Source organism: Hyperolius riggenbachi, chromosome 11 (assembly GCF_040937935.1).
Source record: "Hyperolius riggenbachi isolate aHypRig1 chromosome 11, aHypRig1.pri, whole genome shotgun sequence".
Taxonomy (NCBI): domain Eukaryota; kingdom Metazoa; phylum Chordata; class Amphibia; order Anura; family Hyperoliidae; genus Hyperolius; species Hyperolius riggenbachi.
Genome location: NC_090656.1, coordinates 233,311,766 through 233,335,916, shown reverse-complemented (window position 1 = coordinate 233,335,916; position 24,151 = coordinate 233,311,766). Strand labels below are relative to the sequence as shown.

The window sequence follows — 24,151 nt, the reverse complement described above, 5'->3', positions numbered from 1 at the left end:
CACAGAGTAACAGCTTATTCTGTACATGCTGGCGGTGGAGCTGGGAAAAAAGGGCGCAGGCCGCTAGTGGACAAAAAGGGCGCCGCCATTCACTCCCATAATAAATAACGTTTAATGGGCGCCGAGCAGGAAAAAAGGGCGCCGGAGCTAAATAAAGTTTACAAACGGCGCCCGGAGCTAAATAAAGTTTACAAACGGCTCCCGGAGCTGTTTAATGATTTATAACTGTGCTTGTGTTGATTTACGTTTATAAAATGCACCCGTGCCGAATAACATTTATGAAAATACTAAATATATTTATCTAATTTAAATAATTAAAACATTATTTAAAGTTTTATCCCTTACTGTTTTTAAAACATTATTCACAAAATAAAGCGATCAGTACGTAATGTAAATTGGAATATATTTTTTGGAGTCACAATTTGTAAAACATTATTATCCACATAATAAAGAGGGGTCTTAGGTTTAGGCACCACCAGGGGGGTCTTAGGTTTAGGCACCAACAGGGGGGTCTTAGGTTTAGGCACCAACAGGGGGGTCTTAGGTTTAGGCACCAACAGGGGGGTCTTAGGTTTAGGCACCACCAGGGGGGTCTTAGGTTTAGGCACCAACAGGGGGGTCTTAGGTTTAGGCACCAACAGGGGGGTCTAGGGGTTAGGGGTAGGTACAGGGAGGGTTACTTAGGCACCAACAGGGGGGGTCTTAGGTTTAGGCACCAACAGGGGGGTCTTAGGTTTAGGCACCAACAGGGGGGTCTTAGGTTTAAATCAAAAAAGGAGTAGGATCCAATAAAGGAAAGGTATGCGCCAAACGGTATATTAGTAAAATATCATAACTTTATTCAATTCATTAGAAAAATATATTTTAAAATGAGTATACAATGGCCTGATGTCTAATCCAGACCGGCCGGCTGGTCTCACATCCACACATCACACATTCGCTCGGTTGCTCATTGGGGGAACCAAAGTTCATAGTCCTGTCCATGCGCATATAGTTTTTAAGCAGCGAAGTGGTATATGTTAAAGAAGCAAAGCAGGAAAATATGGTGAAGGGTTCCACTGGAGTCCACACCGTATACTGTAACACTGTGGGTATGGCTGTTAGTGATGAAAGCAACTGAGCAGCACAATAGCATGCGTTATTTGCAAAGTAACCATTTCCAGGCAGGAGTGGTAGGTATGTAAATCAAGCTGCGTGTGGCTGTGCAAAGTCCTTATGCACGCCGTGACAGTGTCACACACACAAGGGTAAAGCGACATAAATCTCCACAAGCATGAGATGATGGATTAATACTATACCACTCTGTTGAACAGGATCAACTGTATCATTCAGCTGTGTGGACCCACAGGCACCAACATAGGGGAGTTGAAGAGTCAGGAATAGCGTCTGTGTCCAGACCTGGAAGCATATATTCCACTTGTAATCGCTGTGCAACTAAACAATGTCCGCCAAAGTGTGGTCCCAATTCTGCTGCAATGGGCATAGGCAGTGATCCTCATATGCAGAAATGAGCAGCCAGAGCGGGAGAGCGGACTGAGGGATCCACCGGTCGGCCAGACTCCATCAGCGCGAACACGCACCAGGGGGGTCTTAGGTTTAGGCACCACCAGGGGGGTCTTAGGTTTAGGCACCAACAGGGGGGTCTTAGGTTTAGGCACCAACAGGGGGGTCTAGGGGTTAGGGGTAGGTACAGGGAGGGTTACTTAGGCACCAACAGGGGGGGTCTTAGGTTTACGCACCAACAGGGGGGTCTTAGGTTTAGGCACCAACAGGGGGGTCTAGGGGTTAGGGATAGGTACAGGGAGGGTTCTGTGTAAGAGTAGGCTTAGGTATAGTTTTAGTAAAATTTTAGTAATAATTACTAATGTTTTACAACACTTATTACGAACGTACTTATATTTATATCATCGTTATAAAGAATATTTTCAGATTTTATTATAAGAACAAACCATAAATGAAGGTTATTCACAATAATATACAATTATAACAATTAAACATATATTATTGTTTTTTTAATAAACGTAATTATAAGTTTAACTTTAGAAATAGGGAAGATTAACGTTTTCACAATTTCCGATTTTATAAACATTATTTAATGATTTATAGTTTTGTTAAACTTTATTTGTAAACGAAATATAGCACACTATTTTTATAAACCCTATTAATGATTAATTATTATTTAGAGTTTACACCCCGCGCCCTTTTTGTCCAGGCGCCCTTTTTGTACGTACGCGCTGGCGGTAGCAGAGATCAGCCCACACTGCAGCTGGTTTACTATCAGTACAGGCACAGAGTAACCGCTTATTCTGTACATACTCGAGGTAACAGAGATCAGCAAACACTGCAGCTAGTTTACTATCAGTACAGGCACAGAGTAACCGCTTATTCTGTACATACTCGAGGTAACAGAGATCAGCAAACACTGCAGCTAGTTTACTATCAGTACAGGCACAGAGTAACAACTTATTCTGTACATACTCGAGGTAACAGAGATCAGCACACACTGAAGCTAGTTTACTATCAGTACAGGCACAGAGTAACAGCTTATACTGTACATACTGGCGGTAGCAGAGATCAGCCCACACTGCAGCTAGTTTACTATCAGTACAGGCATAGAGTAACCGCTTATTCTGTACATACTCGAGGTAACAGAGATCAGCAAACACTGCAGCTAGTTTACTATCAGTACAGGCACAGAGTAACAACTTATTCTGTACATACTTGAGGTAACAGAGATCAGCACACACTGGGGCTAGTTTATTATAAGTACAGACACAGAGTAACAGCTCACGCTGTACATACTGTAGGAAGCAGAGATCAGCACACACTGTGGCTAGTTTACTACAAGTACAGGCACTGAGTAACATCTTATACTGGAGTAGCAGAGATCAGCAAACACTGTGGCTAGTTTACTATAAGTACAGGCACAGAGTAATAGCTTATAATGTATATACTGGGGTAGCAGAGATCAGCACACACTGCAGCTAGTTTACTATCAGTATAAGCACAGTGTAACAGGTTATACTGTAGACACTTGGGATAAAGGTAAATAAATAAATAAATAATAAATGTTGCCCATTCTAAGTTGTTTTTCTGCTCATCACAGTTATAACGAGTGGTTGTCTGAATTGCTTCAGCCTTTTTGTTAGTTTCAACCAGTTTGGTCATTCTCATTTTATTATTATTATTTAGTATTTATATAGCGCCGTCATCTTCTGCAGCGCTGTACAGAGTTTAGTCTTGTCACTAACTGTCTCTCAGATAGACTCACAGTCCAATCCTCCCATAGTCTTATGTCCATGTACGTATAGTAGACAGACAGAAATGGGCCACACTTGTTCATTAAATGGTGACTTTATTTAGGACGTATCCAGCAACACAAGAGCGGACCATTTCTGTCTGTTTACTAGCATCGCTTGGATTAAGCCTTCAGGATCCAGCACTGTCCGGCATTGGGGGTAGAGCGGTATTTGTTCCTCTGATGTATGTATAGTGTAGTGTACGATTCGTAATCTAGGTCCAATTTAGAGGGAAGCCAATTAACTTATTTGCATGTTTTTGGGATGCAGACGGAAACCCACAAAGACACGGGGAGAACATGCAAACTGCTTGCAGATGTTAACCTGGCTGGGATAGAAACCAGGGACCCAGCGCTGCAAGACAAGAGCACTAACCACAACGCCACTGTGCTACCCATGCTGTTCATTCTCATGAACAAGGCACTTCATTTTGTAGAGTTGTTGCTTACTTTTACATTTTCACGATAGTTTGCATTGCAGCCTGTCCGTCAGAGCCACTCCTAGGGCCTCTGCTCTATTGCATAGTGTGACCCCCATTTCATAATGGAAGGAATATAAATTGGGGGAATAAAAAGTTTTACTATGTTGGGCTGCATGTTATAATGGCTAAAGTAAGCAAGCTCAGGGTCAGACCTTACTGCGTTACCTGTAGTGTGAGAACAAACAACAACTAGCATGGAGGTGGTCCACTGAAGTGTCGCTATCAGGCTACATTCAGGGGCGTAGCAATAGGGGGTGCAGAGGTAGCGACCGCATCAGGGCCTTTGGGCCAGAGGGGCCCCCGGAGGGCCCTCCTTCAACTACAGTATTAGCTCTCTATTGGTCCTGTGCTCATAATAATCACTTCTATAGATACTTTGAATAATGGTAATTATTAACAAAGTGTTCCCCATCCTCTTCTTGCACCTCTGACTCTGTATTAGCCGTTGGCAGGTTTTGGTGCGCCGTATCAATTGCTATGTATAGAGTGCTTGGGGGGCCTCATTGTAAAACTTGCATCGGGGCCCACAACTCCTTAGCTACACCACTGGCTACATTGTTGATTCTTTTTCCCAGAATGTATCTGTCAGGTCAATGCGGTCTGGCCATTGTCTTTTATCTCTGTCATCAGTAGGGATTCTGATTTCTTATCGGGAATAGGCATTCCGCAGCAATCAGTATGGGAAAATCGGTATGGGGAAGTGAAATTCTACGAAAATACTGCATTACCGAGGCTTGGAAATTCTAGACTAATCACAAAACTCAGAAGAATTGGGCCAATCAGAGAATCAGTATTGTACAGCAGAAATCAGAATACCATAAAAACGTGTTAAGCCAATCTCAAGACTCAGAATTATTAGGTCAATCAGAAAGTTCAGAAGAGTACCACAGATGATGCCCATTGGTAATGCAGATTTAGCACAATAGCGTAGTTTCGCAAAAAAAATGTGGATTCTGAAAATCCTGTGCCTCACTTAAAGCGGATCCGAGATGAAAAAATAACTATAACAAGTAACTTGTCTATATATCTTATCTAAAGTTTATACAGCAAATCTAGCTGCAAACAGCTTTAATAGAATATGATTATTTCTTCCTGTGATACAATGACAGCAGCCATGTTGTTTGTAAACATTACACACAGGCAGGCTTATCTGCATCTTGAGCAAAAAACCTAATCCCCTCCTCCTCCTCCCTCCTCCCCTCTGCCTCTGAAATCTCTGGCTAGTAATACCTCCCCCTCCTCCTGCCCAGACTGAGCTCCCATGAGCCATTGCTACTGTCTGAGTGCCTTGGCTCTCTGAAAACCTGTGGGCGTGGCTTGTTTAGTTTATAGGGAATCAGAGTATTAAAACAAAAACAAAAAAGTATTTGGCTTGAGGAATGCCCTATAAACAATAGGAATGGAAAACAATTATGCAATGAGTAAAAGTTCATCTCGGATCCACTTTAATGGATTTCATTTTTCGCACCATCCAGAGTAAACTCTAGAGATTGGTGGGTGGCAGAGCCAAGTGATCAGCATGGTTGGTGTGGCACAGAGGGAATCGCTGCTTCTGGATTCCAGATCCCGCCTATATTTTTTTTCTGGTGGGGTGTCCTGCTGATCTAAGTGTGGGCAGGCTTTACTGTGATCAACCCTAAGGCTAGGCACCCACTAGGGTTTGCTGCTGCACTACACAATCACTCACGCGCCTTGTGCAGCAATCCTCAAATTGATTGGCGCCGCAATTCCTGGGCGTTGGTAACTTAGCACTGAACTGCGCAGCCCTTCCAATTTTTGTTTTTCTCTGGAAATAAAGTTTACTATACTTGCCTGGTGTAATGTCTGGCTTCGGCCCATAGCTCCACCCCTTAGCACAAGGGGTCATAGTTGCTTCTCTAGCTCCAAATAGCGCCGGTGGCCTCTTGTGCTAGCGGGCGGGGCTACAAGCCGGAAGCCAGACATGACTCCCGGCAAGTATAGTAAACTACCGTATATTTAAAAAAATTGCCCCTTTTGAAAAACTATTCAAAAGTAATTTTTACGGCAGCGCTCAAATCGTTTTTTATTAGAGCACAGTCATTCCCTTTGATTGGGATTTGCCCTAATCACACTCACTCAAATGGGTTCCCTTGGGGCATATCTGGGTATGGGTATGGTGCCTATGGCAATAACTGAAATGCCCCCCCCCCCAACAAGCCACAAGAGTTAGCCCCCCAGTATAAGTACCGAGAGGTAGTACCATAGTATAGGCAGCCATAGGTAGTTCACCCAGTATAGGTTGCCCTCCCAGTATAAGTACCCCCCTCAGTATACCTGCAGTATAAATTATAAGAAATGTCCCCCGGTATAAATAGCCCCCCCCCCAGTATAGGTAATGACAGGTGCCCCCCCAGTATAATTACCCCCTCCAGTACTGGTAGTGAAAGACGTCTCCTATGTTAATAGTGCCCCCCCCCCCTCCCTTCCCAGTATAGATAGTGAGAGATGCCCCCCAGTATAGTAGGTGCAAGGTGTTCCCCCAGTAAAGGTGATGAGGTGTCCCCCAGCATAAATAGCCCCCTCCCAGTATGAGTAGTGAGAGTCCTCCCCCAATATTGCGGTGCAGCACAAGAGAGGAGGGGGCAGGCATGGCGGCGCAGCACAGGGGTAGGCATGGCAGCGCAGCACAAATGTAGGCATGGAGGAGCAGCACAGGGGCAGGTATGGCAGCGCAGCACAAGAGCAGGCATGGCACCCATGGTGCTGTGGCGCCCATAGCAGGAGCCCCCTTCTGCACCCCTCTGGATACGCCACTGGGGTCCCCTCAATAAACTTGCTTTGGCACAGCGCATTTTTGAATAGTTGTTGATCCAAAAATGGCGATCCAAAAATGCTGCCAAAAATGCTCAAGTGGGTCCTAGGCCTAAATGATTGTACTCGTGGCACCCCTGTATCAGAAGGAGATAAGGTTAGTAGTCTGAGGCACCTCCAACAGACTCTGGATCCCCTTGCAGTCACAGGATCTGCTCTCCTACAGTAACACATCTGGTAATTACCATCATGACAGGTTCCCTTGTTGCTAAGACAAGACAACGATCGGCGTATTATCCGGCTGATGTAGTGCTGCCAGTACCACAGCCAGCCATCAGTAAGCACGAGAACGTACTCGGTAAATTAGGTCAGGCCTAGGACCCGCGGGGCCTGCTGAAATCTATTAAAACCATAAAAAGGGCGAATGAATCTGAGTTTCATCAAGATTAAACCCATACGTGTCGCATAGCAGCGGGCCTGGCCGCAACAGGCATCATTTCTCACCGCCGTGCCTCGCCCAGGACTTTTAATCCTTTCTCCATCATTTGTGGCGGCAACGCAAATGTCAATAGCGAGTTTGCCGGGAAGCATAGTAATAATCGAAATCACAGGCTTCAATCTAATGATATGGCTGACTTTTCGGGGCCAGGAGAGCCAAGCTTTTTATGAGGCAGACAATAATTTCTGAGTTCCTCTGGTAATAGGATAACAGTCAAAATTTACTGTAAAATTACTGAGAAGGCTTTGAGAACCGGCGACAGATTTTGTTGAGGTAAAAAAAAAGGAAAAGAGAGAAATCCCTCTGGCTCTGTTAGGCTGCGGGGATTAATGCCAATGATGTCGGAGCTTGCTGACCTAGGATTTTTATTATTTTGTGCATCCGAAACATCAGCCATTCCACAGTGGTCCTAGCATTGCCAGTTGGGAATTTGCAGCTTTCTTGCTGGATTAACCACTTGCCGACCGCGCACTCATACCGCGCGTCGGCAAAGTGGCAGCTGCAGGACCAGCGACGCAGTATTGCGTCGCCAGCTGCAGGCTGATTAATCAGGAAGCAGCCGCTCGCGCGAGCGGCTGCTTCCTGTCAATTCACGGCGGGGGGCTCCGTGAATAGCCTGCGGGCCGCCGATGGCGGCTCGCAGGCTAAATTTAAACACAAGCGGAAATTATCCGCTTTGTTTACATTGTACGGCGGGGATCGCCGCCATGTGACAGGGGACGTCCTGACACTGGCTGCACAGGACGGATAGCGTCCTGTGCAGCCCGGAACACCAGGGGGGCCAGGTAGGAGAGGGAGGGGGGGGGGGGATTTCGCCGCGGAGGGGGGCTTTGAGGTGCCCCCCCCTCCCCCCCGCAACACCGGCAGGCAGAAGCGATCAGACCCCCCCAGCACATCATCCCCATAGTGGGGGAAAAAGGGGGTCGCTCTGGATGCACCCTGATCTGTGCTGGGGGCTGTAGAGCCCACCCAGCACAGATCACAAATAACAGCGCTGGTCCTTAAGGGGGGGTAGAGGGTGGGTCCTCAAGTGGTTAAAGAGGAACTGTAACCAAGGACTGAACTTCATCCCAGTAAGTAGCTGGTACCCCTTTCCCATAGGAAATCTCGAATAGCTCATCGGAGGGGTCTGTATCGATTATATAGTGGTGAAACCCCTCCCACATTGTGATGTCAGGACCTAGGTGCTCACAGTTTGCTGTCTGTGGACACTGCTGCATTGTGGGAAATAACAGCCTTTGTCAACTGCCAAGCAACCAGTATCTCCCTCTGTGCCTATGTATATCTGTAAAGAAAACAATCTTTTAGCCTATTGCATTGTTAGGGGGTGTGGTTATACGTAATGGCAGTTGGTGCTGTCTGTTTTTTTCTTGTCTGCCAGTAGTAAAGATGATGACCTGCAGACTCATTGTGGATCAACCAATATAAACAAATTATTTCTTGATCTCTCTTCTATTTTTAACTTCTCCTCTTTGAGGCCTTGTTTACATTCCGTACGGCTCGCGTGTCCGTCCGCGGTGGGCTTTTTTTTCTGCGTTTTTTTTAAGCGTTTTCCGGTGATTTTCTGCGCGTTCATTCGTTTTTGTGCGCATTTTTGTAAGCGCTTTTGCAGAGCACTTCCGTCTTTTTATCCGAAAAAAAAGATCTATCGAATCGCCTCAAAAATGGCTCAAGCACCGCTTTTCAACGCGGATCGCGAACAAGCTGCTCTGATATGAACTCTCTCATAGAGAATCATTGCACAAGCACTTTCAAGAGAACCCGAGGAGGGTTCTAAGAACGCTATCTGCACACAGAGGCTGAGTCTGCACATAATACCCAGCCTCTGTTGCTATGCAGTTCCCCCCAGGATCCCCCTGCGCTTTGCTCGCCCCTCCATAAATCATCAGCCGAGCTGTCGACACACAGCGTGTCGCAGCCGGCTGTTTACCTTTGTAAGTGTCAGTCTCGTCGCTTCCCCGCCTCCTTCATAGCGCCGGTCCCTGCCTGCGTCCCTTCCCTCCTATCAGCAGGCAGCAATCCCTTCGCCTCACCGTGTGTCCATGTGTCTTCTTCTGTCCCCTATGTGTCCCCTTCTGCCCACCGTGTGTCCATGTGTCTCCTTCTGTCCCCCGTGTTTTCTCTTCTGTCCCCAGTGGGTTGCCTTCTGTCCCCAGTGGGTATCCTTCTGTCCCATGTGTGTCCCCTTCTGTCCCCCATGTGTTCTCTGCTCCCCCCTTGAGTCTCATCCACTCCACCTTAATAAGTTCAAGCAGCAGTACCGCAGTGCACCTCATCCATTGGAGACCAAGATGATCGGAGACCTCTCCTCTCTTTCACTGCTCCCCTAGTTCCTGGTTTCTGCTGATGACGAGTCAGCACTATGGGAACAGTAAGGGAGAGGTCTCTGATACAGTAAGGAAGAGGTCTATGATCGCCATAGTCTCTAATGGATAGGGTGAGCTGTGCTGCCGCTGCTTGCATTTATTCAGGGGGAGTGGATTAGACCAGTGCTGGTCGTAATGGAGAAAGCTACGCTTACGGATCATTACGCGTAATTTTACGCTATTACGCATTACGAAATTACGCTTGCGGCATAGACAGTCAATTTCGGTACATGTCTATAATTACGCATAGCACTTACGCAATTACACGTAAGTATACCGTAATTCGGGTAATTACGTTATAGTTTTACGCGTAAAATCCTACTAGCAATTAATGCGTAAGGTCATGCTGCCAAGCGGAAAAGTTGACGCATGGATCAATGTTAGGTAGCCGCCGACTTTAAGGGTTAATAGCAAGGCCCCCTTAAGTGCTAAGAGCCTCAAATTTGGAGAATATATTAAGGAGATCAGAAGGAATAAGAGGAAAAAATTTTTTTTCAAAAAGACCTTATAGTTTTTGAGAAAATCGATGTTAAAGTTTCAAAGGAAAAATATATACATTTAAAAACCCGCCGACTTTAACGGTTAATAGCAAAGCCTGCTTAAAATTTAGGAACACCAAATTCACAGGGTATATTAAGGGGATCAGTGGGAATAAGAGGAAAAATTTTTTTTTCAAAAAACCTTATAGTTTTTGAGAAAATCGATTTTTAAGTTTCAAGGGCGAAAATATCTTTTAAATGCGGAAAATGTCAGTTTTTTTTGCACAGGTAACAATAGTGTTTTATTTTCATAGATTCCCCCAAGTGGGAAGAGTTTTACTTACTTCGTTCTGAGTGTGGGAAATATTAAAAAAAACGACGTGGGGTCCCCCCTCCCAGACCTCTTTAACCCCTTGTCCCCCATGCAGACTGGGATAGCCAGAATGCGGAGCACCGGCCGCGTGGGGCTCCGCACCCTGACTATACCAGCCCGCATGGTCCATGGATTGGGGGGTCTCGGAAGGGGAGGGGCAGCCAAGCTTTCCCCTCCCCCTCCGAGCCCTTGTCCAATCCAAGGACAAGGGGCTCTTCTCCACCTCCGATGGGCGGTGGAGGTGGAGGCCGCGATTTCCTGGGGGGAGGGGTTCATGGTGGCATCTGGGAGTCCCCTTTAAAAAGGGGTCCCCCAGATGCCCACCCCCCTCCCAGGAGAAATGAGTATAGAGGTACTTGTAGTACCCCTTACCCATTTCCTTTAAGAGTTAAAAGTAAATAAACACACAAACACATAGAAAAAGTATTTTAATTGAACAAAAAACATAACCACGAAAAAAGTCCTTTAATATTCTTAATTAACCATTAATACTTACCTGTCCCTTTAAAAGCCAGTTCCCACGCAATATCCTCGGAAATATACTAATCAGTTACAATGTAACAAAGTTATTACAATGTAACAACTTTGTTACATTGTACCTACGCCGCACCCGACGTCACTCACCGCCACCGCCGCCACCGCGTCTGCGCTGCACGGACCGACAGAGCTCTGAGCTATAGCTCAGAGCTCTCTAAGCATCTTTGTATTTGGGCTCCAAGGAGCCCCATTGGTCCTTAGCAGACCAATGGGGTTCCTTCTGATTTGAAGGAACCCCATTGGTCTGCTAAGGACCAATGGGGCTCCTTGGAGCGCAAATACAAAGATGCTTTCGATGCTTTTTTTTCCTCTTATTCCTTCTGATCTCCTTAATATATTCTCCAAATTTGAGGCTCTTAGCACTTAAGGGGGCTTTGCTATTAACCCTTAAAGTCGGCGGCTTTTTTATATTATACGGGAGCGTAATATTACGCGATTACGGCAGACTGTGTAATTTCAATGGGAGTTTACTGTCTTACGCGTAATTTGTTACGCGTAAAACGTAACCCAACGGTCTATGCGTAATTAATTACGCGTAATACCGTAGCCTTACACGTAACGCTTACGGTGCATTTGTAGTGAATTACGATGCGTAATTACGCTAATGCGTAATTTCGGCCCAGCACTGGATTAGACATGGGGACAGTACAGGGAGTCCCTGACATTGTGCGGGGCCAGCAGTTTGCACTGGAGGGCAATCGTAAGTCAGGGACTCCCTGTACTTAGCATATAAGATTCAGTTACTTTTGCTCCCCACTTTCCTGCATTTGTGGTTTGGTTAAATGAATAAGACGGCAGAGGTGGGAGGGCTTTAGAAACATATAGGTGAGAACATATTAGAGATACTAGGAACAGAATTTAAACATAATAATAACCAGGACTAACGGGCAAATAAAATGGGTAGGATTTATGTATAATAGCATTGCTTATTTTAAAACCATAGGGGATGGAATTGGGGAAATAGTGTATTTGTTTTCTCCCTTTTCCCTACAAAATGCATAGAAAGTGAAATAATTACTAAAAACAAGTATCACCCACAAAAAGCCTAATTTGTGACAAAAAAAAACAAGCTATAAATCATTCAGGTGCGAGAAGCAGTGATGAAGTTATGGCCAAAAAATGGGAGGAGCGCTGACAGGTCAAAATAGCTCTTTGGGGTATGAGTAACATCGCTTGTGCAGTTATCCTTTAACCTCCCTGGCGGTACGCTCGGGATAGCCGCCAGGACCTCGAGGCAGAGTATAGCGTGCAGCGGGCACTTTTACTCACCTCCCAGGGGATCCAGATGCTGGCAGCCATTCTCCTTCCTGTCCTCAGAGACTCTGAATCACTCTGGTGAGCTGGTCATCGATCTCACTACAGAGTTACAGCGTTACAGCGCCACCTGGAGGATGGAGGGAACATTGCAGTGCCCAGTGAGATGCGTGAGTGCTGGGCTGCTGCTGGCTTTCTGGCAGCATGATTTTTTCTTGATTTTAGGGTCTAAAACATGCTGAAAAGACCCTAAAATCTGGAAATAACCATATCGCCAGGGAGGTTAAGCCCTCAGCTCACACACATTTTATTTTATTCTTCAGCTGATATTTTTGTATGAAGTATAAATATGTTTTGTAAAACATCAATGCAGTTTCTTTTTCGCAAAATGAAAATAAGAAAATAACAAGAATGATCTTCGTAAACGTCGGTTCCCTGGGTGATGATGATTGGTATTAAATACAATAATAATATAATAATAATAATATTGTAATGCAAGGCTTTGATTCATAAATTACACACATAATAAACTGGCAGCCATGTGAAGCCAATCAAATAGCAAGCTGAAATAAGGGAACGAAAAAAAAAAAAAAACCAGAAAAGAGATCTTTGTTTTTGTGTTCATTATTTTTTCCTGGTCTTTGTTGTTTGTATGTTTGCTCTTTGATGTCGCCTTTCTAGCTATTTGATTGGCTTCCCATGGCTACCAGTTCATTATTATACATATTACTATTGTTATATATTATTGTTGTGATTACTACATCTAACGCCAACCCTCGCCCACGGAAATGACTCTTATTAGGATCATTCCTTTTTTTTTTCTTTTCCCTTCCAAGTCAATGTATGCTTTTATATGTATTTTTACTTTTCTCAGTTTGTTAGTAAGGGTTAATTGGAGTGGTTTAGGCCTTTTTAAAGTGAACCCGAGGTGAAAATAAACCGATAAAATAAACAATTATATTTATCCTCCTACTCCTAAAAATTAAGTTTTTAGACATCCGAGGATTTTATTTTATATTTCAACATTTAGAAAGTAGATTGAATGTTTTGTTGTCTCTGCTCAGTTGCAGTCTATTAAGTGTCCCTGAATGAAAATACATGAATTATATTGACCCCTTTCTCTCTCCCTCGGCTTTCAGAAATATGTAAAAAAATGAATTCTGCCAGAAAAACTTGTATGGCTGTAATTTGCTTATCGATGATGTGTACTATATGTCTTGCAAGGTACAAGACAGAAGCTGTCACTTCCATCCTTAAAAATTAACTCTTTCAGGCAGCAAAATAAAACAAGTAAAACAGCCTGGTTATTAATATTCTTAGTACTGTACACACACATGTTTATCTCATCATGTCACGTGTCACCTCGGGAACACTTTAAGCAGGAAGAGACAATAGGCCTCGATTCATCATTGTCTTTGCGATAACTTTTTCCAGTTCGTTAAATTACCAAATTCGAAGTTTATCGATTTCTAGTTGTATTCTTCAAGGTTTTTCTGCATTCAGTGTGATTTCGATAAAATATCGATAATGCGGTAACCATTCGGTAACGTGTCGATATTTCCATTTTACAGTGTGCAAAGTTTAAAAACCCTGCCATTGACAGACAGTGTAAGAATGGCTGCAGTTTACATTCTGGCAGTTAAATTTGTATTTTTCTCCACCCACTGATGTCCTAATGTTTCCTGGCTGTGGCCACATTTTCTAACCCTAACACACAATTGTCAATAGTCAATGACTAAGTTTGTGAGATTTGTGGTCTTTGGCATGAATAATTTTCATTGAAATGAAACACATCTGATTCACTGTTTGTGGCCCCACCCCTTTTCTAAATATTTAACCCCAGTCACCCAATGATCAACTGTACCAGGTTTGAGGCTTGTGCCATTAACAGTGCAAAAATGGCAGCAATTAAATATTTGCCTTGAAAATCAATAGGTGAATTGTGATTGGTTTTTGTAGGCTCCACCCACTTTTCTGAATATTAATCCCAGTCACCCAGTGACCAACTGTGCAAAGTTTTAGAACCCTACAATTAATAATGTAAGAATGGCTGCAGTTTCCCAGTGAAATTTGTGTTTGTCTCCGCCCACTGAAGACTCGGCATTGCCCAGGTATGTATTTGGCTGGTGTTGGCTCCGCCCACTTTTTCTAACCCTAACACAAAATGACTTAATGACCAAGTTTGTGAGCTTTGCGGTCTTTGGCATCAATAATTTGCATTGAAATAAAATAAATCTGATTGGCTGTGGCTCCGCCCCTTTTCTGAATTTGAACCCCAATCACCCAATGGCCAACTGTACCAGGTACAGGTGATTAACAGTGCAAGAATGGCATCAATTAAATATTCCCCTTAAAGATTAATAGGTGGATTTTGATTGGCTTTTGTAGGCTCCACCCACTTTTCTGAATATTAATCTCAGTCACCCAGTGACCAACTGTGCAAAGTATGAGAACCCTGCCATTAGCAGTGTAAGAATTGCTGCAGTTTACATTTTCTCAGTGAAATTTGTATTTGTCTCCGCCCACTGATGACCCAGCATTGCCCGATTATGTGTTTGGCTGGTGTTGGCTGCGCCCACTTTCCTAACCCTAACACACAATTACTCAATTACTCAATTACCAAGTGTGTGAGCTTTGCGGTGTTTGGCAACAATAATTTGCATTGGAATGAAACAAATCTGATTGGCTATTTGTGGCTCCACCCCCTTTCTAAAATTGAACCCTAGTCACCCAATGATCAACTATACCAGGTTTGAGGCTTGTGCCATTAACAGTGCAAGAATGGCAGAAATGTAAATATTCCCCCTGAAAATCAATAGGTGAATTTTGATTGGCTTTTATAGGCTCCAACCACTTTTCTGAATAATAATCCTAGTCACCCAATGACCAACTGTACAAAGTTTGAGAACCCTACCATTAACAGTGTAAGAAAAACAAAAGTTTGCTTTCTTAAAACAGAAAGAATTCGCAATAATTCAGGTTGGAGTGAGCTTGAGATGTCTCCCAGTGCATCACTGCTAAATATATGCGAATAAACCATTATTACCCTTAGAAGCTAAACACACCTCCAGAACCGCTGGAATGCAATGATGTGTCAGCTTGTTAATTTGTACAGAGCCATAATAATCCAACATGCATACAGACTGTTTTGGATTGTTTGATCCTCATCAGTGCATGGCATAGATTAATTTGGCTCTATGCAGTAGGGCTTGTAACACCGAGAGGTACAGACTAACCAGCAAGCTCATGGTGACCCAGAACTCATTGGGGTGTGTAAGGGAATACAATGGTCCTAAAAGCCCCCTTACTAAGATGTTAAGAAAAACAAAAGTTTGCTTTCTTAAAACAGAAAGAATTTGCGATAATTCAGGTTGGAGTGAGCTTGAGATGTCTCCCAGGCACCACTGCTGAATATATGCAAATTAACCATTGTACCCTTAGAAGCTAAACACACCTCCAGTGTAACAGTGTAAGAATGGCTGCAGTTTACATTTTCCAGTGAAATTTGTATGTGTCTCTTTTTGGTTATGGGAACAAAAAGTATCCTATACTTTATTCCAGGTAGTGTACTATGTGTGTACCAAATTTCATTCAAATCCGTTCAGCCGTTTTTGCGTGATCGAGTAACAAACATCCAAACATCCAAACATCCGAACTTTCCCATTTATTATATTAGTACTAGGATGAATTTGAAAGGGAAAATGAAGAAAAAAATGAAAAAAATACACCATTTCTCCAACTTCCTCCCCTATAGTTTTAATATAAGCACTGCTACTGTACATAATACCCACATATTTTATCTGCCTATCTGTCCTGGTTATCACAAGATTTTAATTATGTCCCCAGTACAACATATGGTGACATTATAGTATTTGGAAATGAAGGTGTATTTTTTTCTTTGGTGGTTTTTTTTCCCACTATTTTCACAGCGGCAGCAGCACTGTCTGACTTATATAAACTTCCTGGAGCCATTAAAGAGAACCCGAGGTGGGTTTGAAGAATATTATCTGCATACAGAGGCTGGATCTGCCTATACAGCCCAGCCTCTGTTGCTATCCCAAACCCCCCTAAGGTCCCCCTGCACTCTGCAATCCCTCATAAATCACAGCCACGCTGCTGACAAACAGCTTGTCAGAGCTGGCTGTGTTTATCTCTATAGTGTCAGTCTGCTGCTCTCCCCGCCTCCTGCAGAACTCCAGTCCCCGCCTGCATCCCTTCCCTCCCTGCTGATTGGAGGGAAGGGACGGGGGCAGGGACCGGAGCTATGCAGGAGGCGGGGGAGCAGCTGAGACTGACACTACAGATGTAAACACAGCCTGCACAAGGAGGCTGTGATTTATGAGGGATTGCAGAGTGCAGGGGGACCTTAGAGGGGTTTGGGATAGCAAAAGAGGCTGGGCTGTATAGGCAGATCCAGCCTCTGTATGCAGATAACATTGTTTAAACACACCCCGGGTTCTCTTTAAGAGGCTCTAGCAGGACGTTTTTATAAGTCAGGTTGTCATTAAGTGGTTAAATAAAAGCTGAAATATGATCTCCTAGGAGAAAACGGAGGAGAAAAAGTTACCTTTTTCTTCTAGTAGATATGTACACCTTATCAATGCCTTTTACACCACTAGCAAGGAAGACAATGCTTAGTTTTGACAGTACTGTTTACCTACTTTTTGTTAATAGTTCAATTGCAGTGTGCTGAAAAGTTATTTTAAAAAGATGAAACATGTAATGTCATGCAGTTTGGTCATACCAATGGTCTCTAGCACCATACAAGATAATCGGTATACAGATGGGAACACCAAACTTGGAGAAGGACTTAGGAGACTGTACTCATCGACATCAAGTTAAGTAATCGTATTCAATGCCAAGCTGCTGCAGCTAAAGCAAATAAAATTGTGTAATGCATTAAAAGGGAAATAAAAAAACTCGGGATGCTAGCACACTACTGCCCCTGTTTAAACTCTTGCCGACCGCTCCACGCATAGTGGCGTGGATGCGGCGGCGGCCCCAGGATCGCTCCACGCCGATTGGCGTGAACGGCCTTCTATGGGGCTAGCAGGAGAGCGTGCACAGGCTGCACGTGCATTTCCTGCTTGGAAGGCAGAGCTCAGCTCCACCTTCAGACTCCCAGCGGCGATCGCTGCTCGGGAGTCTGTTAGACGTCAAAACCACTGACTAATTACTTTGTACAGCGCTGCGATCTGCAGCAACCCTGTACTGGGGACAGCCGTGTGACACAGCTGTCCCCTCCAGTGTGTCGGCGGGGATCCGCTGTCATAGGCTGAAGCCTATGACAGCCAATCACAGTGACTGGCCGGCGGAGGGAGGGAGGAAGGGTGTAGTAAAAAATAAAATAAAGAAAGAAATTGATTTAAAATAAATATTTGTAAAAATAAATAAATAAACATCTGGGGCGATCAGACCTCACCAACAGAGAGCTCTGTTGGTGGGAAGTGAAGAGGGGGGAATCACTTGTGTGCTGAGTTGTGCGGCCCTGCAGCTTGGCCTTAAAGCTGCAGTGGCCCAATTAACTAAACATGGCCTGGTCACTAGGGGGGTTTAACACCGCGGTCCTCAACTCCGCATTACAGCTCAGCACCGCATTACAGGAAAGATATTGCAGTCTTAGAGCAGGTGCAGAGACAAGCAACAAAACTGTTTAGAGGGATGGAAGGTCTCACTTACCAAGAAAGGTTAGATAGACTGGGCTTATTTAGCTTGGAGAAAAGACACCTTAGAGGAGATCTTATTAACATGTGTATATACATCAGAGGGCAATATAAATGGTCTGAGCATGGAGGAAAAAAAAATGTTTAGCCATTTTTTTTTAGGAAAGGGTTCTCTACAGCAAGAGCAATTAAATGTGGAATATATTACTTCAGGAAGCAGTTATTATCTGCGTTTAAGGGGGGAGAGGGGGCTTAGAAGCTTACCTTGCATAGACAAGAGAAAAGCGCTATATAGATGTTCGGAAAATAAATGTTCAGATAAAAGACTCTATGGGGTTGATATTAGAGATGTTGCGAACTGTTCGCTCGTTCATGACGTCACGCACATGCGCAGAGAGTGCTCGGCAACAGGAGCGCGATCTAGGACACGCTTCGCCGGGCAGCGCAGGCGTACTACTCCGGGTCAGAGCGACCCGGAAGTAGTAAAAGCCCCATGTATTCAGAGATGTTCGCCGGCGAACGGTTCGGGAACCGTTCGCTACATCTCTAGTTGATATACAAAGCTTTCCTCTTGTTTAATTTCACCTTGTGAGATACTTCCTGATATATGTTTGGTGAGATAGTTCCTGAGATATGTTTGGTGAGATAGTTCCTGAGATATGTTTGGTGAGATAGTTCCTGAGATAAGTTTGGTGAGATAGTTCCTGAGATAAGTTTGGTGAGATAGTTCCTGAGATAAGTTTGGTGAGATAGTTCCTGAGATAAGTTTTGTGAGATAGTTCCTGAGATAAGTTTGGTGAGATAGTTCCTGAGATAAGTTTGGTGAGATAGTTCCTGAGATAAGTTTGGTGAGATAGTTCCTGAGATAAGTTTTGTGAGATAGTTCCTGAGATAAGTTTGGTGAGATAGTTCCTGAGATAAGTTTGGTGAGATAGTTCCTGAGATAAGTTTGGTGAGATAGTTCCTGAGATAAGTTTTGTGAGATAGTTCCTGAGATAAGTTTTGTGAGATAGTTCCTGAGATAAGTTTGGTGTGATAGTTCCTGAGATAAATTTGGCGAGATAGTTCCTGAGATAAATTTGGCGAGATAGTTCCTGAGATAAGTTTGGTGAGATAGTTCCTGAGATATGTTTGGTGAGATAGTTCCTGAGATACGAAAGAGGGAAAGAGGCACCCTGGTGTAATAAAAGCATCTAAAATCAGCTCTGTAGTTAGTACAAGGGATTTTTATTAGCACAGGCAACGCGTTTCGCAGATCAGAGCCCGTTTCATCAGGCCAGTAAAAGTGCCAAATAAGAAAGATCATCTAGCATAGGGAGCCTCAAGAAAGATCATCTAGCATAGGGAGTTCCTGAGATATGTTTGGTGAGACAGTTCCTGAGATAAGTTTTGTGAATCAACCTTCATGTCTGAAACATGTCACCAGGGAGGACAGTCAATGACATGCTAATAGTGTTTGGAGTGAACTGCAAACAGTTGACTGGCGAACCCAATAGCTAGCGTTCAGGGGTTCATGAAGCTGCAAAATCCAGACTCGAAATCCTGACTCAAACACGGGCTCACAGGTTTTCCCAGAAAACCTAACCAGTGGCGTAGTAAAAGGAGATGCAGAGGTTGAAATCACATCATGGCCCTTGGGCCAGAGGGGCCCTGAGGAGCCCTCTCTCAACTGCAGTATTATCTCTTTATTGGTCCTGTGCTCAGGGCCGGTTTAAGCAACAATGGGGCCCCAGGGCAAAATAAACCTGGGGGGCCCCCCCAACATATACCCCGGAACAAAAATCGGCATTAGGGGACCTTTTTTGCAGGCAGTTGGTATAGTCAGGGTGTGAAGTCCCAATCGGTCGACATTCTGGCTATCCCAGCCTGCATGGGGGACAAGGGGTTAAAAAGTTTCAGGAGGGGGTCCCCACATAATGTTTTAAAAAAAAAAAAAATTCCCACACTCTAAACATAAAAAAAAATTGGGAAAATAGGAAAAAATGCCAGGGATCTTCATACAGCCATATTGCGGCTGTATAGCGATCCCTGGCCAAAGCGCTGCGGCTGCGTATGGACCCCCTGGAAACCCCGTCAGGAAATTTATTGCGCTTTCGTTTGATGCATGTAAAATTACACTACCGTTAGGTTTGCTACTAACAGTGACATTTATTGCATTTAAAAGTATACTTTTTTCCTTCGAAACTTTAAAATCAATTTTCTCAAAAACTATAAGGTTTATTTTGAAAAATTGTTTTTTCCTCTTATTCCTAATGATCTCCTTAACATATCCTGCAAATTTAGGGTTTCTAGCATTTAAGGTGGATTTGCTATTAACCATTAAAGTCGCCAGGTTTTTAAATGTTTATTTTTTTTCCTTTGAAACTTTAAAATCGATTTTCTCAAAAACTATAAGGCCGATTTGAATTTTTTTTTCCTCTTGTAGCCACTGGGGGCCCCTACAAGCTCTGGGGCCCTGAGGCAGCTGCCTCCTTTGCCTCTATGGTAGCGCCGACCCTGCCTGTGCTGGTACTTCTATAGATGCTGTGAATAGCAGTAATCATTAATACACTGTTCCCCATCCCCTTCTTGCACCTCTGACACTGTGTTGTCCTTGGCCAGTGTTGGCGAGCCATATCAATTGTTATGTATAGAGTGCTCCTTAGCTACACCACTGAACCTAACCTACCAGTACTGGCTGGCCCAGGTGACCTCAATACATTGGCGGAAGCTTCAGGGCCCTTTCACACTGGCGCGGTGCGGCCGCAGCCTAATGAAAGCCTATGGGGTTTGGGAAGTTCATACTTCCTATGCTGCGGTACGCTGCGCCGGAAGTGCTTAATCATAAAATCATAAAATGCTGGCACAGAACTACAATACTCTGCGGGATCTGCACCGACCTGCAGCAATTTGCGTAGGCCCAGAAGTCATGTTAGTCTATGACAACACGAGAATTTTTAAAACGTTGGCGTTGCGACGTTGTAGTGTGCATGCGCGGAAGCGTATTTTAACAATATGCTTCCGTGCACTTCCGCATACCCCGAAGCAGGAAGTGACCACAAGCGCGCATCACTTCTTGCTTGGACAAATGCCAGACAGGGAATACTATTGCGGTGTTCCCTGAAGGCCTGTTTTTGGCGGTGCAATGCGGTGCGGAGGGCACAACACTGCAATGCTATCGCCAGTTTGCAGTGTGAAACCAACCTAAGGAGTCCGCGGGGGTAGTAAACAGGGAAGGGGAAAGAGGAGATGTTGGAGGGATGACAGCAGTAAATCGAGACATTTCATGGCGCCAACACTGTGTAATGCAGTTTCAGGCAAACCGTATATATTAAGCATTTGGGAGGTTCAAACACTTGCAAATCCTAATGTGAGTGTACTGTATATTCATTAACCTGTTCACCCCTGAAAATCGCCATATCTACATGCTAATAATGCTAAGTAGCAACCGCCCGCCTTTCCGGTACCACTGCTTTGCTGGATGGTGGAGATGAGCGTGGCTGGTCTCCTATTTCAGTATAAATAAGGAAAATAGCTGTACATGAATCCCTACACCATCCCTCAAAATAGAGGTGCTTAATTACACTGCTAAGGAGATCAAGCCATTTGTATTGTCCTGAAGAGGTGTGATGATCACAGCGAAACATGTTGGCCTTGTGCAAAAAAAAAAAAAACCACCCCAAATTGCTTCTTTTCCTTTCTATATAGTTTTTTCTTTACATTTTTAGGGCCTTCTATTATTTATTTCATCTGTATGACTTGTCTGTAAGGTCGCTGGTGTGAGATTTTGCTAAGGCGTGGTTTCCTGAACTTGATTATAATTTAATGAACTGGGCTCAGAACCAGCCCACATAGCCTTCCTATTATAGTCCAGAGGAATTCATACAAGAGAACCTTTCAGCCCGTTTTCATTAAACTACATTCCTGCATTTAAAGTGCTACAGGGAGGACATGATTAGCCGAGGCAGGAAGGATAGAGAGTTTTAAAATTAAACTGTAAATTATGAAAGAGAGAAAGATCCAGATTTAACCTTGTGGTGACTTCTCTGGGACTGCGCCTTTCTTTTACCTCTGCCAGTGAGATTTCATCTTAAAGGACCACTGAAGTAAGAGAGATGTGGAGGCTGCATTATTTGTTTTTCCAGTTGCCTGGCTGTCCTGCTGATCCTTTGCCTCTAATACTTTCAGCCATAGACCCTGAACAAGCATGCAGCAGATTAGGTATTTTTGACATTATTGTCAGATCTGATAAGATTAGCTGCATGCTTTTTTCAGGTGTGATTCAGACACTACTGCATCCAAATAGATCAGCAGGATGCCAGGCAATTGGTATTGTTTAACCTCCCTGGTGTTTTGATTCCGTGCGGCGCACGGCAGCGGGAGGGTTTTTTTTACCTATTTTTTTTTCATGTAGCTAGCCTATCGCTAGCTACATGATTCCCCCCTCCTTGCTCTCTCCCTCCCACCCGTCCGATCGCTGCCAGCATGAATACCTATCAGGAAATCACGTTCTGAACGGGATTTCCTGCAGGGCTTCCGCCGTCGCCATGGTGACGAACGGAATGACGTCATCGCCGTCATGACGTCACAGGGAGTCCCGATCCACCCCAAAGCGCAGCCTGGTGGTGATTGGACAGGCTGCGCAAGGGGTCTGCAGGGGGGCCCTCTTTCGCGGCGGATTGGCAGCGATCGGGCAAGACACGCAGCTAGCAAAGTGCTAGCTGCATGTATAAAAAAAGTATGCAAATTGGCCCACCAGGGCCTGAGCAATCCACCGCTGCGTTACTGGACTAGCTGAGCACCCAGGTTTTTAAAGGAAATAAATACAGGTGAAACTCGAAAAAAATTAGGATATCATGCAAAAGTCCATTTATTTTGTTAATTCAACTAAACACAGGTGAAACTAATATGTAAAATAGGAACCTTTTGCAGGTGTTTTGGATGAATTAGCTGATTAGAGTCTGACACGTTGTGCCTGGAATATAGAACATTTGCATAGTAATCTAAGGGCTCTTTCACATTAGGGCAGATTTTCTGCGTTTCAACGCAAAGGATAAAGTTTGCGTTACCCAAGGTGAAATAAAAGTCCATAGACTTTCATTTTAGCTTTCACATATAACGCAGCCTTTTTGTGCGCAGTTTTTTGGCCAACGCTAGCTTTATGCGTTACAATGTTAGTCAATGTAAAACGCACACTATGCGCGTTTTTAATCCGTTAACGCAGGAAATCAGTCCCAGAATGCAACAGAGGAACAATGTAGAAAGTTGAAAACTAAAAGAAAAAAAAAATTACCTGCGTTTTCCTATGTCCTGTAACGCATTGAAAACGGATTAAAAACGCACACTCACTGCAGTGCAACGCATATCAAAACGCATTAAAACGCATACAACAAAACGTATGCTTTGAGCGTTCTCCAACGCAAGCTCTGATGTGAAAGAGCCCTAATAGTCTGAGATTTTGATTTCGGGGTTCTCATAAGCTGTAAGCCGTAATCATCAAAATGATAACAAACAAAGGCTTGAAATATCTCTCTTGGCGTGCAATGAGTCTATTTCATATATTAGATACACCTTTAAAGCGAATCCAAGATGAAAAACTAACTATAACAAGTAACTTGTCTATATATCTTATCTAAAGTTTAGATAGTTTACACAGCAAATCTAGCTGCAAACAGCTTTAATAGAATATGATTGATTATTCCTGTGATACAATGACAGCAGCCATGTTGTTTGTAAACATTACACAGAGGCTGGCTTATCTGTATCTTGAGCAAAAAAACCTAATCCCCCTCCTCCTCCCTCCTCCCCTCTGCCTCTGAAATCTCTGGCTAGTAATACCGCCCCTCCTCCTGCCCAGACTGAGCTCCCATCAGCCCTTGCTACTGTCTAAAAATGCTTTGGCTCTCTGAAAACCTGTGGGCGTGGCTTGTTTAGTTTCTAGGGAATTACAGTATTAAAACAAAAAAGTATTTGGCTTGAGGAATGCCCTATAAACAATAGGAAAGGAACACAATTATGCAATGAGTAAAAGTTCATCTCGGATCCACTTCTTGGCGACAGCTCCACGCCAATTGGCATGAACGCGTCAGGATCACTCCATGCCGCTTTCAATGGGGCTTACAGGATATTGCGCATGCTGATGATGCACGCTCATCTCCGCTCTGATGAAGGAGCTCCGCTCCGCCAGTGATCGCTGCTCGGAGACTGTTAGACAGCGATGCCGCCATCTAATAACCCTGTACAGCGCTGCGATCTAAGGCAGCGTAGTACTGGGGACAGCCGTGTGGCACGGCTGTCCCCCCTAGAGTCAGGGAAGCGATCCACTGTCATAGGCTGAAGCCTATGACAGCTGATCACACTGTTTGGCTAAATGGTTAACTATTTTAGTCACATGACTTTGAGAGCATCGATTGGCTGCTCTACTGACCCCTACAGACCCCCTTCCCGGC

The 24,151-nt window shown here is 44.1% G+C and overlaps 1 protein-coding gene across 3 annotated transcripts in view; it reads right to left on the bottom strand.

The window, feature by feature from the left end:
• Positions 1-24,151, bottom strand: part of LRRC4C (leucine rich repeat containing 4C) — a 1,282,052-nt gene that overhangs the window by 1,205,778 nt on the left and 52,123 nt on the right. The window contains exon 3 of one of the 3 annotated variants that reach the window (XM_068259713.1): positions 12,076-12,190. The exons of the other annotated variants lie outside the window; for them this stretch is intronic. The gene's annotated coding sequence lies outside the window, so the exon portion shown is untranslated. The remainder of the gene's footprint in view (positions 1-12,075; positions 12,191-24,151) is intronic. 3 annotated transcript variants of the gene reach the window in all.